General features: G+C 40.9%; 1 protein-coding gene across 4 annotated transcripts in view; it reads right to left on the reverse strand.

The window, feature by feature from the left end:
* The window catches only part of KDM4C (lysine demethylase 4C), a 436,152-nt gene that overhangs the window by 76,926 nt on the left and 342,097 nt on the right, over positions 1–17,129 (reverse strand). The window lies entirely within an intron of this gene.

Below are 17,129 nucleotides of genomic sequence, written 5' to 3' on the forward strand. Positions count from 1 at the left end.
TAAATCTGTTTTCTGTGTATTTATTGAAATTGCATTCATTGGTGAGGTCTGGGATGGAACAATAAACACATCTCCCATTTGCTAATCTGCAACGAGGCACTGGGTCCCACAAATCAGGTTCTTTCTTATCCAACTTCCCACATGCGGTTTTTAACAGCTTAAATGAACATTTAATACATTCCTGCTGCATATATTTACCTTGGTGAATGTAAGGTACTTATTCAAGTGTCTGGGAAAAAGAAACATATAGAAGCCTCATCATTTTTCTTTGAAGGCTACACAAGGTGCTGTGTTGGGACATGCTTCCTGTTCTGAGCACCAGAAGCTGTCCCAAGGCTCCCGCATACATCTGACCCTTATTAGAGACTGTCACCCATGAAGTGTTCTCTCTGTGGCCTGCCCCAACCTCTTTGCTTCTTGTCTTTCAATTGCACCAGTCTTAGACCACAGTGAGAAAATTTATGCTTCACTTAAAATACCCTGGCAACGTGTCTCCAAATTACCCTGAGGAAGCAGTGATGAAAAGCTATAAAGTCAATGAATGCAGGGCAGACCGTGTCCCAGGTGACCTTTCAGAGGAAAAACCTCTCCAGCAGAGACAACTGTGGTCCTAAAAGGAGCTGATTCAAGGTGTGAACACAGACTGTCCAGACAGGCCATCCTGTCTTCTGCATCCCCCTAACCCACTGCCTTGCTCTGTTCAGGTTTCTACAATGGTTGCTTCAGGAGAAAAATTACCTAACAGTAAGTCTGAGGATTTGTTTTCTAGAATAGACAAATTTGGGATTTCCAATTTCAAGTGGCCCTTAGGGTCACTCAGAAATTCTTTTTATCTTTCCCAATTTAGGAAACAGATAAAAGGCTAAGTAAAACAGGCTCTCATCATCAAGGGTTTGGGACTGAATCCTAATGCTGCCTCTAATGTGGCCTTGCATTTGCGTTACCAATCAGGGATATTCCTTCTGGATTATTTAGGTAGACTTCCTTTGAGGGATAGTGAATGGTCTATTTGTGGGTAATTTCTCCAAACTTAGTTGCTACATTGGTCAAATAAAGACAACGATAGCAACTATTCCTCATGAAGGTGTTCTCAGGGTTAAAGGAGATAACATATATAAAAAGTTTGCATAGTACTTGAGACATAGTAAGAATTAAGCAGTGTTGCCCCATCTGTTCTGAAACCTTACCTCCCTCCAACCCCGGGCCAACTCATCACATTCTAAAGACAACTGAGCCTCTTCCTTCCCCTAGACAATAAGGACCATCAGGCATAACATTTCTCAACTCTTTTGCCCTCCCCTCCACCTTCAGACCCACAATTCCAAAAAATTTATGCTCACAATTACTCAGAAATTAAGTAACTATGACTTTGTCACGACTTGTTATGTAATACTTTGGTAGTAAAGCACATGTTACCATATCATGAGTTAATTTTAAAACTATTTCAGTAAGTGTACTTCAATATTATTGTCTCCTGTATAATCTTGTGTATTTTATTTTAAGTACTTAAAAACATTTTTCTGAAAAGAGATCCATAAGCTCTAACAAAAACTGTCAAAGGAGTCCATGGAACAAAAGAGATAAGAACTCCTGACACAGAACAATTAAAAATGTCTACAATCACTAGGAACACAGTAATTACAACCATTCATAGAAATGAACAGAATTTCAATGAATGAGCAAAAATGAAGAAAATCATGTTTAGGTTAGTGGAATCCTGGGTTTTTCTTTTTCTAAGGTTTTTGTCTTATTGTTTTTATAATAATAACAAAAAAAAAAAGGGATAGGATATGAACCATAATGTCTTTAGAGCTATTTTTTCCTCTTCTGTCACTTCAGAATCAGAACTAGACGACTTGCTCTCACAGTGAACCAAAGACACCTTGTACGACCCTCAATCTCCCTCTCTCTGCAACTAGCCATGAACAGGTTATAAAAAAGATGAAGCTGCAACAGAGCAGTAAGTCAATTCCAAACATGTAGATTTTCTTCATGAAAATGACCGTCTACATTGTGTGCAATATTTTTCTTTTGTGAAAAACTGGCTGACCAACTTCCAACAGACGTTAGACCAGCCTGGCAATGAACTCTTCAGCCAAAGGGTGAGAACATTAACTTCTTTAAAAGTTCATTTTGATTAAAAGTAAACATTTTTCAGATGCTAGGCCACATCTTAGTTGTCCTTGGCACAGCTTTTACAATGAGCGTTTCTTTCTCTCTCCATTTCTTAATGGATTTCTCAATATTTAAAAATTCCATTTCTGTGAGATCCTTTCAAACAGAACAGTGATTTACCCAAGTAGATGTGTGAAAGAACGTGTTCACACCCTAAAAGACATTCATTGCTTATATTATGGTTCATTGGCAATCTTAAAACTGAAGTGTGGTCTTCTATCACTCACGTTACTTTTTTAGAGATGAAGATAATCCAGTTCATCCTGGAATGCACACACTTCCATTTCTCCCGTGTATCCACCTATATAGAAAGAGAGAGCCCCTTCGCTGCTCCATGCCACAGCTTAAATGAAGCTTCAAGGTAGTAAAATATAACCTGCTTTTGTCTCAGTGTATGTACAAATATGTTTTAGTGCTATGATTTTGAGGCCAAAGTGGCACTTTCCAATGGTAAGTTACAAAGAAAAAACATTTTTCTTTGGAGTCCTTTTCATGGGCCCTGATCAGATTACTGCAAAAGGAGGAAACAGAAGAGCTCAAGACCTCCAGTTTTTTTGTAATAAAGTAAGATTTGGTGCTCATAACGCCTGCTGGTATTTGGGCCATTTTCAGGCTAATTCAAATCTCTTACCTCTACCTGCCAGAGTACAGACACTGGCGGGGGGCTAGAGTTTGAGTTCCAGCTCTCCCACTAAGGAGGAGCGCTCCTGAGTGAGCTCCCCGGCGCCTCTAACCTCAGTTTCTACAGCTGCACTTGGAAGGATCACTGTGCGGATTAATGGGAGAACGGGTACAGAAGTGCTCTCTAAACATAAAAGGTTACAAACATGGCCATTGTTATGATTTTCTTTAAAAGATGAGGGGGGAAAAAGAGACAGAATGTGATAATACATTAGTTCCTTTCAGGTTGCCAAGCAAAAGGCACAAGCGGTGGGGTGTAAGACACAAATGGGGCAGAAAATCAAATCACACTGTTTATCAGGGGAGTGTACCATCAAGGGACAAAAAGACTGCAATTTTTAAACAAATCTTCACAAAGAGAGTAGCAGCATTTGCTGAGCCTGAGGCTGGAGCCCCACGGCAGGACAAGCATCAACAACTCTTCTCAAACTAATCGGTAGCAAGTTCCCTTGTTAGGCCTGCCCTCATTCAGTGCTATGTCATTTTTTTTTCTGCCAACATCTTCCCAGCTGTCAGCTGATATGTTCAATATTCAGTGCTAGTTTCCCATTTCAGTGGCAGGTGTGATGACCACAGCTTAACTGTTTATCACCAGTGTATGTTTTTCAGATTTATTTTTATGAACTGGGGGGAGGGGAGAGGCCACTCCTTACCAGATTCATGGTTTGCATCCAGGACTTTGAAGTATTTTCATTTTTTTCTGCCATATATAGCCCTGTTTAGTAAACTATTTTGTAAAGCAGGATTACTAAAATCATGTATCTATCACTCATCAAAATATAGGAAGCTAGATATCCGGGCTCATAGACCCTTGTTCAAGTATAGGGAGCATGTACTCCTCCTTTCTTCTAGAAGGGAAACCCTCTTTCTTTACATTATTTTAAGTTTTTTCAGTTAAACAAAACATCTGTATTAGTAGGGTGGATGGGGCGCCTGGGTGGCTCAGTAGTTAAGCATCTCCCTTCAGCTCAGGGTGTGATCCCAGAGTCCTGGGACCGAGCCCCACATTGGGCTCCCTGCTCAGCGGGAAGCCTGCTTCTCCCTCTCCCACTCCCCCTGCTTGGGTTCCTTCTCTCGCTGTGTCTCTCTCTGTCAAATAAATAAAATCTTAAAAAAAAAAGTAGGGTGGAAAAACTATTCTATAATTAGACTTGTGTGAAGTTTGGCAAAGTGTCATACAGGGTTTTCCTATTTCTCTCAGGTGGATTCAGGTTTGTATTAGGTTAAAGCCATTCCCACGAAAGTGAGAGACTAGTTTCTATGGAAAACCATCTTCTCCCCAGGGAAGAGTCACCTGCTTAGGTCTACTTGAAATATTCAGCCCAGCAGGGAATCATTAAAAACAGAGCCCCAAGGCAGTGGAAGTTTGGGGTTCCCACCACCCCCCTCCCCGGCCAAGTTCTAGGCTTTCTGATGGTCTTTTCACAATTTTGTCCACCTGCTCATAAAATGCTTCCATGCTCTACCAGCATTATATTTTATCTTACAAACTTTTACCTCATGAACAAGAAAAGGATATATAATTAATCCTTTCCCTTGCAGGTAAAGTGTAGTCATCAGTAGCCATACATGAGAAATCATAACAGTGGGTTGATATTGTGGTATATGCCTATTTTTTGAAAGTGACATTGGGTACATTGGATATATATCATAGGAAACATAAATTCTTACAACACGAGTCAAATCTGTCATTGGAAAGGGGATACACCATATACCTCAAAGTCAAGTAACAATGGTGCTATTGTTTTGACTGGTCCACTGTACTGCACCTTTGGTAGAAAGGCCGAACAGCATCATAAAAAACCTACCTGTTCCAAAGCCATTCCTTCATTTGATCATACCAGACGCTACTGCAAGGGAAGCTTCTGAAAACATTTTAAACCTGATCAAATTAAAAGCAGCACCAGAGGGATTATTATTTTTTTAAGCAAGAACCCACAAGCAATTTTCTTGACTAGAGGAAAAAATGCGAAGAAATCCTTTATCACAAAATAGCTTCTTGACTCTTTCCACCCATAAATCTTCCATCCATCCAAGAATGCCTATCCTCCCTGCTGATAACAAGCTGCGGAGATAAATATTTTATATTTTTCTATAAAACTCCAAATGATGTTTTCAAATAAAATAAAAATAAAACTACTACATGCTACTGTCAAAAATGGTCCTAGAAGAGGTAAATGTCATTTTAAAGGCTGTGTGTTAAAATATTTAGGAGAAAGAATGTACTTGTCAAAGTTCCCACAGAAAGCTCGGAAGAGGTTATAAGTGCATCTATCAAATTTTCATCTACCTTAAGGCCGACCTACTGGGAAACCCCAGAAAGCCTGGCCTTGTGTTATGAGGGAGCTGGAGGTTCAGAGTTCTGGACAGCAACAGGGTCACAGTCAAGTACAAAGACGGGGTTTGCGATAGATTCTGCCAAGATTCTTGGGGAAGGCAACAGCACTGGGTGGCAGGAATCGGCATTCTGCTTTAAGCCACAGTTCAAACTACGGAACTGAACCCATCAGATGGACCATCAACCTTCCTTGGGAGAGTTCTGACCTCTCACGTCAAACCTAGCAAAGAAGTACCTATCAAATATTAAAAAAAAAAAAGGCCAAGCCAGCAAAATACAGGAAGGATTTTTAAAAAATCTAATTTAAATAGCTTTCATACCCTACCCTTTGGGAATTATATTCAGTAACTTTTTTTAACAAGGAAAATTTGGTTTTAAGGAGCTTATGGGAACATTTAACTTGGACAGGAAAGGTTATTTGCTCAGTGTTAGGCTAAAAGCCAAAATCCACTTTTAGCCAGAGATGATTTTAATATTATACCTCACAAGAGTATTGTCATGTGAGCAGGCGGCTGCGATAAGCAGTGTAGTAAAGTTATGACTTCCCCCAAAGACTCATTAAAATGTATTATTAAGTAGAAAAAAGTTCAGAAAATCCAAAAGGAACCTGTCTGTACTATCTCAGAAACAGTAAAATGGTCTCCACCTTATCACTTCTTTGCTCTGCCTCCTCTACAAATACCAATAAGTAAATACTGTGAAGAACTCGATCCTGCTGCAAAGAGGATGAGAACGCCTTACAGTTGTGTGCCAATGTGATGTCCTGTATACAATTTTTTTCTTTAAATGTGCTATGAAGGAATATATGACAAATTCGAGTGACTGTAAACCTGAGAAAATTCCATGATATTTTAAAAATTATCCAATCCATAAAATATGTAAAATTAGAAACATTATCTTGAAGACAAATAGTCACTTATTCCAATTTTAATTTTATAATTCTAAATTTTAATAACTTTATTTTTCTTCCATTTTGTTTTGGTTTTTAGTAACTCATCAAAATTTCTCCCTTCATCGATTCTTGAAAATTTTCTCCCACCTCTTCAATTAAAAAAAAAAAAGAAAAAAGAAATGTAATGACTTCATTTAAGTCAAGCAAACGTGCTTTAAAAAGCTCGACCAAATATCGACTTTCTTACTGGATCCTGCAAGAATGTGAAAGCACACTTGCAAAGGCGGCCCAAGCTGCTATGGAAACGACATTCTTTTTTCATAATAACAATACTCCCAGCTGAGGACTGCTGGCATGCAAGCTCCCAATCCAAGCCCATTGACAGCTTGTGGAGTGGACAGATGAGGCGTGGAAAATAATTTAAATTAGTTCATTTATCTTGTTGAGACACAGGAAACGGCAACAAATTTCTCACATAAAAGAAAGAACAGAGAAAGACAATGCACCCCCAGCAATGTGTAGCAAATTTAGTCCATTAAGTCAACCCCTTCAGACTATTTCATACTGCCTAATAATAGCCACATCTCATATCCCGAGGAAATTTTTTATGATCAAAAGATCCAGAAGGATGGCTAGAAATCACTGAATGCGTCTGATTATCTGGTAGACTCAAATTTTGGAAGTCAAATAATTTTCAAATCAATGTTATTTGACTGATCCCAGGTAGATCTTGGACCAATATTAATCCTGACAAATAGGTCTAAAAAACTGAAATAAAGAACTAAAAGTTCTTGAAGGGGAGCTCAAAAATTCCATTTATGATGAGCTATGTATGCAAAGATCACTTATGGATAGGATGTGAACCTCCCCTCAAGTGAATGGACAAAACAGCCTTTGTTCTGGGTCTCCATTCCATGCTTGACACCTCAGGAACTTTTGGCTTCGTGATTTCTTCCCACCTGAGTGCCACGGCACCACCTGCACAGCGGTCTGTCACCAACTGCTTCATGAGTCCTTCCCAGGAGGACTAAACAGGGGCTTCAGGCCTGAAAGTAGAAGCAAGTGGACACAAGGGAGGCAAAGACAGGTCCTAGGATCCACTGGCAATCAGGAAACTGTGTAAGGTAATTTCTGATTCTTAAGTCTGAACAGGAGCTCAGAAATCTGTATTGTTCACATGTGCTCCCCAGCCAGAGTTGGAAATCACTGTAGCAATCCCCAACCTGCCTCCTTCACAAACTAAAAGGAGCTCCTTGTTTAAGGAGACACATAAAATTTCTTGTAACTTTAAATGATTATAAAAGTCATAATTCTTGTGTATTAAATATTGACATTTAGAAATAAAACACATCTCATGGGGCGCCTGGGTGGCTCAGCTGGTTAAGCATCTGACTCTGTTGCGGCTCAGGTCACAATCTCAGGGTCCTGGGACAGAGCCCCACATCGGGCTCCTGCTCAAGCAGGGAGTCTGCTTGTCTCCCTCTCTCTGCCCCTCCCTCTGCCCACGTGCTCTCGCGCGTGCTCTCTTTCTCTCAAATAAATAAATAAATAAATATTAAAAAAAAAATAGAACACATCTCTAAATACCATGGTGATATGATGCCTCCACCACCCATGTAAAAAACATAAGAGAACAGGTGCTTCTTTAACAGATTTTATAGCATTCCTTCTCTTTAAACTTACATTACCTGTATTCTACTTTCTTCACAGAATTTTATCTGATGATACTTTCTTTTTTTTTAAAGATTTTATTTATTTATTTGACAGAGACAGCCAGTGAGAGAGGGAACACAAACAGGGGGAGTGGGAGAGGAAGAAGCAGGCTCCCAGCGGAGGAGCCTGATGTGGGGCTCGATCCCAGAACACCGGGATCACGCCCTGAGCCGAAGGCAGATGCTTAACGACTGCGCCACCCAGGCGTCCCTTATCTGATGATACTTTTATGCTCAAAAACTCTTTTATTGACCACTCTATCATAATCCTCTGTATAACAAAAACATGTATATTAAGTGAAGTTTCAGTTTTTAATTTTTCTCAAACAAGCCTCTAACTTAAGAAAAAACCTTCTGAGTTTAATAATTGTACTTTAAAAAAAGTGTAACTAAAAGCTATGTATATAATATTGGTAATTATTTAAAAAAGTAAACTTTTTTGGAAATGTATCTCTTAACCAGATAAACAAATGAAGATTTTTTAAATTAGCTTATGTGAGTATATTTCACACACTGCGAGAGTGAAACGAGTTTCAAGTGTCATTTTAATTGTTTTTTTCTTTTTTTAAAAAAGCATTCACATCAACAAATAGCACTGCAGGAGTTTTGTTGCAGCATTATCCCTCAGTTCTTCTGAACTCCTTCCAAGTCAGATGCCCAAATACATACAGCCACCATCCAGCACTATCTGGTAGCTGACATCCTTTGGGTACTCCTTTAGCTTTGTCTGAAGTAAAGAAAAGGACCCATCTGAGTGGGAAATAAGTACATGTTACCCTGTCATTACATTCATTACCTTTGCAGCTTTACTTACTAAGACCAGTATTTTGCACCTTTCCTCTGCTTAGCATGCCAGAGGTCTTCCAACTCAGGGCAGGAGCGGGCTCTCACCATGAGATTAGAGATGGGGGCGAGTCAAATGGGAGACTGACCGAAGGGCAGGAGGTCAGGAAACCCTGTAGACTGCAGGCCTGCTCTTAGATTAACTTTAGGGGAAAGTATGAATTATCCTTGTATCTGTCCTTGTGAAGATACTCGGGGTATGTGCACTGGTTTGAAGGTCCCTGCCAGGTGATCCTGCAGTCCATAATCCCAGAGATCCTCTGGTAGCACCTACCATTACCCAAGGCACTCTGACAGCAGCTCAGACAGGACACGGGGCTGAAGAGGGTGGTGCCCAGCACAGTGCTGACTTCGCAAGGACAGTGTGGCAGGTGGGGTGGGGGCCACCAGAACTGAGAGGACAGTGGGTTGTCTCTCTTAGAGCAGCCTATTCCAGAGTGGACTCTCCCAAATGCACGGTTTTTCCCAGCCTCACGTTTCCATACAGATTCCACTGAGAAACACAGCACAAAATGTGGATAATTATTCCCCTCTGTGACAGAAGGCACATTTACTCAACAGAGAAATACTGCTCTGGTGTTACTGTTGCAGCAAAATCAATGCACACAGGAGGACACACAACCAAAATCCTGTGTGGCCTCACCCGGAAATTCAGTCAGGGCTAGTGGAGTTTCAAAATACAGAAATATCTACCAATTCTTAAAACTTTCCTGCTTGCTCTGGGATTCAAATGTACTAGAGATGAATAAGTTTTTAAAATGAAAAATAATAAAAGAAAAAAAGAAAAAACAAAGTTCTTCCATTGCATGCTCCATTCACTTCAGGAGGGGTTAACATATAAGCTCAGTGGGGAGCACCGTTTTCTATAAATGCTAAAATTATCTCACCATGCAGTCTGAGAAGAAAAACACAAGAGAAAAATGTTTTTAAAAGCCCACACTCCCAGGAGCAGAGCAGGGATGTGGGACCATAACCCTAACTCCAGCCTTTCTGTGTCTAGCAGCTTTCACCATGATGCCATCCTCAATCAAGATTAAATGTCATCTGGGGACCCAGAGCTGCTCTAGGGTCAGCCATCATGACTCTGTATTTTACAGCGTAAAAGTCAGGTTAAGGATCAGACCAGAAAGAATCTATTCTTCCCTTCCTTGTGGTTGCTCCTCTTAGTTCTCTCTAAACAATTAGAGTTTGTTAGAAACAACTTTTGACACAGCCTCACTGGCTCTTTGAAACAAGGAAAGGAAAAGGCAAGAAAAATCCTAGAATATTAATTTTCGAACTGAAAGGATCATTTACCTTAGAAATGAGGAAACTGAGGCCTGAGGAAGATAAGTCTTTGTCCAGGGTCACACAAGCATGGCCAGGATACCACGAAGGCCCTGGTGCTCTCCTCTGCCACAGTGCCCAGGGCTCCTGCCTCGTTCTATTTGGCCCCAGCCCCTCCACTGCTCCTGCCCCACTGGCTTCTTTCAGGTCACTGACGTGCCTAGCTGCTTTCCCCTCCAGCGCTCTTGAATACAGCGCTCCCTTCACCTGTATAACTCCCTCTATCTCCACCTTCATCACGGCTACACCTACTCATCTTCTAGCTCTTAACTGTCATTCCTTCAGGCCCATGCATTCTTGACTCCCCAAATTAGCTTAGTATCCCTGATAGATATTCTTACAGTACTGCATTCTTCATAATTAATCATTCTTTAACTGATCTCTCTACTTAGACCTATGAGCTCCAGGAACATTGGAACCAATATGTCTTCACTCATGTTTATAAGCCCTTAAGTATAACCCCTTATAAGTAACTGCTTGGGACCTGGAACATGGTAAGCACTCATTAAATATTTACAGATAAATTTAAAAAATATTAACGAAATGTCAGATACTGCTTTGAAGATGTTATATAAACTTTTCACTTAATCCTCTAAACTCCATGAGATAGGCGACAATATTTCCACTTCACAGATGAAGAAACTGAGGCACCCAGAATTTCAGAAACTTCACCAAGATCACACAGCTCATAAGTGGAATGGTTATTTAAAATGCACACAATGTGTATTGGGTAACATTTATGGTAGCAGCTTCATAAATGGCCAGGGAGACCTGAATTAGGACATAAAGAATGCTTGGAACAACTATTAAAGAACAAGCCCATTGTGGCCTACTATAGGACACGATGGGAACATTTTCCAAAGGCATGTAATAACAGACATTATATTATCATCTTTCATGCTCCAGTAGCAGCAATCTCCATAAACCTCAGTGGCTAACAACACAAAATGTTTGTTACTTGCTCATGTTGAATGCTGGTTGTGACTCTGCTCTGAGCTTCTTTAATCTGGGACCAAGGCTGAGGGAGCAACCTCTATCAGAACCATGCCATTCTCACAGATGGTGGCATCATGCAGGGGCTCCTAAAGCTTCAGTTTAGTAGCACACAGGTCATTACCACTGACAGTAAATTAAAAGCCCCATGCTCACTATTTTCTTTCCCTACATTCCCTAGTACATTAGAAGCAACCAACTTACTCCATTAAACTTATTTTCACTAAAATGCTCATGGCACTAAATACTTGGGTCACATAGAGCCTGTCTTCCCTAGGCACTTGATTACAGGGACCTAAAGGTGATGAGCTGAGTAAGTTTTTGCCATGGCTATACCATGGGCTGCCAGTTGAATCCTTCCTATAATTCTCTAAGGCTTTTTAATCTTGTCTCTACTTAATGCTTTTACTCATTCAACCCCCTCCCGCTCAAAAAACCCCTAATGACCTGGACTCATTCCCACAGAGCTACATTGGAAAGACCTCTCCTATCTTTCCTTTGAGAGAAAGGATAATAAGGAAGGAATATAATCTAACAATTTTACTGTTTAAACAATACTACTTAGTCTCATAAGTAACTTACCTTCCATTTGCCTTGGGCACTTTGCACGTGATAACTCAGGATGTGTTATGTCTTTGGATGTTAGATATGATTACCTCATTTTACAGGTAGTAAATAATAACAGACACCTAGAGATTAAGTACCTTGCCTTAAGTCTCACAGCCAGCAGCAGAACTAGGACAAGAAGATCCCTCCTGCTATTCTGCCCTCTGCACAGAAATGCTAATCTAGACTTTCTGACGATCTTGAGCTAAAGTGAAGACACCAGTAAATACCACCAACCTCTTTCCCCTGACATACACAAAGGCATTTAGCCACACATACTAAATATATTATTTTATATGTATGTGTGTGTGTTATATAAATACACACATACAAACATATATACAAAACACTGAGTCAGAATAAGGGGAAAATGTTCTTGAACTGTTGAGTACTTGCAGGCTGGTGAACTGACAGAACTCCACTTATTTGATAAATCTGTGCTCACTTCTTCAGGAAAATACACAATAGGGAACGGCAGGTCTCATCCCTGCTTGAGACTGAACCCTAACAATGGCGAGGAACATAAATATTAAATAAGGAAAATGCCTGTAATGTTTGGTGATATATTTTATCACTTCTCCTAAATCTGACAATTTCTTTTATTGCATACAACTTGATCATTCATTCTATTGAACAACAGACATAAGCTCCTATTGTCAGCTCTATGTTTTGCTACTGTAAATGCTTCACAAAATTGCCTGTTTCAGAGGAGGGAGTTAAGATGGCGGAGGAGTAGGGGACCCCTTTTTCAGCCGGTCACCTGAGTCGAGCTGGATAGGTACCAGACCAGCCTGAACTTCCACGGAATCACCCTGAGACACAGGAAGATACATCTGGATCTCTACAAATGAACATCTCCAGCGCTGAGTATTGAGGTACAAAGCAGGGAGCCGTGAACCCGTGCACAGATATTGGGAGATAAACGGAAGGGGGAGGGAGCCGCTGCATTTGGGCGCCGGGAAGCAGTACCCACCTGCACGGGGGAGCGGGTGGACTTGCGGACCCACGAGAGAGCAGAGCCGTGAGCCAGGGAACGTGCGCCACCAGACTGAAAACCGGAGCTCTGGTGCACTCACTGGAACCAGACTGAGACCTGGAGCTCCGGAGCGCGTGGGGACGCCTGGCGGCTGGCGGTGTTAGAAACACAAAGGACAGAGACGCGCCAGCCCTGGAAGTGAGGGCTGGGATGCCGGGTGTGGGGCGCACATCCCAGGACGCTGCAGGGTTGAGCAGCACCAACAGTAACAGAGTTAAAGTGGCCAGAACATCAGTGGAGAACGGTCCGCAATCCCTCTGTTCTGTGACAGAGGCTGAGATTCGGCCACTGCTGCTCTGACTCTCAGAAGAGGCACAGCAAACCGCCAGGGAAAGCCGCCAGAGAACAAAAGCCTGGAAATACCGGCTCACAGTGTGCTCATCTCCATCCCCCCTCACAGGAGACACGGAGACCCTACCCAAATAGGGTTGCCTGAATATCGGTGCGGCAGGCCCCTCCCTGGGAAGGCAGGCTGAAAAATCAAGAAGCCTACATTCCTAAGATTCCTATAAAACAAGGGTGCACGGCCTGGGTCCCAGTCAATAATTTGGGCTCTGGACAACCCCGCAACCTCTCCTCATCAGAATGATGAGAAGGAGAAATCCCCCTCAACAAAGAAAAGACAATGAGTCTGTGGCCTCTGCCACAGAACTAATGGATATGCATATAACCAAATTATCAGAAATGGAGTTCAGAGTAACAATGGTCAAGATAATGTGTAGACTTGAAAAAAGTATTAACAAAAATGTTAATGAGAATATATAATCTCTAAGGGAGGAAATGAAAGCGAATCTGGCAGAAATTAAAAATTCTATGAGCCAAATGCAGTCAAAACTAGAGTCTCTAATGGCCAGGGTGAATGAGGCAGAAGAACATATCGGCAAATTGGAGAATGGGTTAGTCGAAGAGAAAGCTAAAATAGAATCTGGACTCAAAAAAAATCCATTCTCAAAAATGTAGGTTACGGGAGATTACTGACTCAATGAAACGTTCCAATGTCAGAATCATCAGCATCCCCGAGGGGGTGGAGAAAAACAGGGGTCTAGAAGAGATATTTGAACAAATTGTAGCTGAAAACTTCCCTAATCTAGCAAGGGAAACAAACATTCGTGTCCAAAAGGCAGAGAGGACCCCTCCCAAGCTCAACCATGACAAACCTACACCACGTCATGTCACAGTGCAGTTCGCAAATATTAGATCCAAGGATACAGTATTGAAAGTGGCCAGGGCAAAGAAATTTCTCACGTACCAAGGCAAAAGTATCAGAATTACATCAGACCTGTCTACACAGACCTGGAATGAGAGAAAGGGTTGGGGGGGGGGCATTTTTAAAGCTCTTTCAGAGAAAAACATGCAGCCAAGGATCCTTTATCCAGCAAGCCTGTCATTCAGGATTGATGGAGAAATAAAGACCTGCCAGAACCGCCAGTCATTGACCAATTTGGTAACCACAAAACCAGCCCTACAAGAGATATTAAGGGGGGTTCTATAAAAGTAAAAAGGCCCCAAGAGTGATACAGAACAGAAAATCACAATCGATAGAAACAAAGACTGTACTGGCAACATGGCATCATTAAAATCATATTTCTCAATATTCAGTCTCAATGTAAATGGTCTAAATGCTCCCCTAATGCCACAGGGTTGCAGATTGGATAAAAAGACATGACCCATCCATTTGCTGTCTACAAGAGACTCATATTGAACCTAAAGATACATTCAGACTGAAAGTAAAGGGATGGAATACCATCTTTCACGCCAATGGACCTCAAAAGAAAGCTGGGGTAGCAATTCTTATATCAGACAGATTGGAATTTAAACTAAAGACTATCGTTAGAGACACAGAAGGGCACTATATTATTCTTAAGGGATGTATCCAACAAGTGGATATGACAATTATAAATATATATGCCCCCAGCAGGGGAGCAGCAAGATACACAAGCCAAATCTTAACCAGAATAAAGAGACACATAGATAAAAATACATTAATAGTAGGGGACCTCAACACTCCACTATCAGAAATAGACAGAACACCCATGCAAAAAATCAACAAAGAAACAAGGGCTTTGAATGACATACTCATAGATATATATAGAACACTACACCCCAGAACTAAAGAATACTCATTGTATTTAATGCCCATGGAACATTCTCAAGAATAGACCATGTTCTGGGACAAAAAACAGGTCTCAACCAATACCAAAAGACTGAAATTATTCCCTCCATATTCTCAGACCACAACGCTTTGAAATTGGAACTCAACCACAAGGAAAAATTTGGAAGAAACTCAAACACTTGGAGACTAAGAACCATCCTGCTCAGGAATGAATCGATAAACCAGGATATTAAAAATCAATTTAAACAATTTATGGAGACCAACGAGAATGAAAACACAATGGTCCAAAACCTATGGGATACTACAAAGGCAGTCTTAAGGGGGAAATAATACATAGCCATCCAAGCCTCAGTCAAAAGAATAGAAAAATCTAAAATGCAGGTTTTATATTCTCACCTCAAGAAGCTGGAGCAGCAACAGAGGGACAGGCCTAATCCACTCACGAGGAAGCAGCTGACCAAGATTAGAGCAGAAATCAATGAATTAGAAACCAGGAGTACAGTAGAGCAGATCAACAGAACTAGAAGCTGGTTCTTTGATAGAATTAATAAAATTGACAGACCACTGGCAAGACTTATCCAAAGAATAGAGAAAGGACCCAAATTAATAAAATTATGAATGAAAAAGGAGAGGTCGCAATCAACACCAATGAAATCTGAAGGATTATTAAAAACTTTTATCAACATCTTTATGCCAATAAATTAAGCAATCTGGAAGAGATGGAGGCCTTCCTGGAAACCTATAAACTACCAAGACTGAAACAGGAAGAAATTGATTTTTTTAAATGTTTTTTATTATATTATGTTAGCCACCATACAGTACATCCCCGGTTTCTGATGTAAAGTTCGATGATTCATTAGTTGCGTATAACACCCAGTGCACCATGCAATACGTGCCCTCCTTACTACCCATCACCAGTCTATCCCATTCCCCCACCCCCTCCCCTCTGAAGCCCTCAGTTTGTTTCTCATAGTCCATTGTCTCTCATGCTTCATTCCCCCTTCTGATTACCCCCCCTTTTTTATCCCTTTCTTCCCCTACCGATCTTCCTAGTTCTTATGTTCCATAGATGAGAGAAATCATATGATAGTTGTCTTTCTCTGCTTGACTTATTTCACTTAGCATTATCTCCTCCAGTGCCGTCCATGTTGCAGCAAATGTTGAGAATTCGTTCTTTCTGATAGCTGAGTAATATTCCATTGTATATATGGACCACAACTTCTTAATCCAGTCACCTGTTGAAGGGCATCTCGGCTCCTTCCATGATTTAGCTATTGTGGACAATGCTGCTATGAACATTGGGGTGCATATGGCGCTTCTCTTCACTACGTCTGTATCTTTGGGGTAAATACCCAGTAGTGCAATGGCTGGATCATAGGGTAGCTCAATTTTTAACTTTTTAAGGGACCTCCACACTGTTTTCCAGAGTGGCTGTACCAACTTGCATTCCCACCAACAATGTAGGAGGAGGGATCCCCTTTCTCCACATCCTCTCCAGCAATTGTTTGAAACAGAAAGAAATTAATTTTTTAAACAGACCAATTAATTATGAAGAAATTGAGTCAGTGATAAACAACCTTCCAAAAAACAAAACTCCAGGCCTGGATGGTTTTCCTGGGGATTCTACCAAACATTCAAAGAAGAAATAATACCTATTTTCCTAAAGCTATTTCAAAAAATAGAAACAGAAGGAAAGCTGCCAAACTCATTCTATGAGGGCAATATTACCTTGATCCCCAAACCAGGCAAAGACCCCACCAAAAGAGAGAATTACAGACCGAGTTCCCAAATGAATATGGACGCCAAAATCCTCAACAAGATCCTGGCTAATAGAATCCAACAGTACATTAAAAGGACCATCCATCATGACCAAGTGGGATTCATCCCTGGGATGCAAGGGTGGTTCAACATTCACAAACTGATCGGTGTCTTACATTTTATCCAGAAAGAAAAATTCAGAAATCATATGATTCTCTCAATAGATGCAGAAAAAGCATTTGACAAAATACAGCATCCTTTCCTGATTAAAACCCTTCAGAGTGTAGGGATAGAAGGTACATTCCTCAATCTCATAAAAACCATCTATGAAAAGCCTACAGCAAATATCATTCTCAATGGGGAAAAGCTGGAAGCCTTTCCCTTAAGATCAGGAACACGACAAGGATGCCCATTCTCGCCACTATTATTCAAAAAAGTACTAGAAGTCCTTGCAACAGCAATCAGACAACAAAAAGGGATAAAAGGTACCCAAATCGGCAAAGAAGAAGTCAAACTGTCTCTGTTCACAGATGACATGATACTCTATATGGAAAACCCAAAAGAATCCACTCCCAAACTACTAGAAGTTATAGAGCAATTCAGTAATGTGGCGGGATACAAAATCAATGCTCAGAAATCAGTTGCATTTCTATACA

The sequence above is a fragment of the Ursus americanus genome, chromosome 18 (assembly GCF_024610735.1).
Source record: "Ursus americanus isolate L20-20 chromosome 18, mUrsAme1.1.p, whole genome shotgun sequence".
In the NCBI taxonomy this organism is placed as follows: Eukaryota; Metazoa; Chordata; class Mammalia; order Carnivora; family Ursidae; genus Ursus; species Ursus americanus.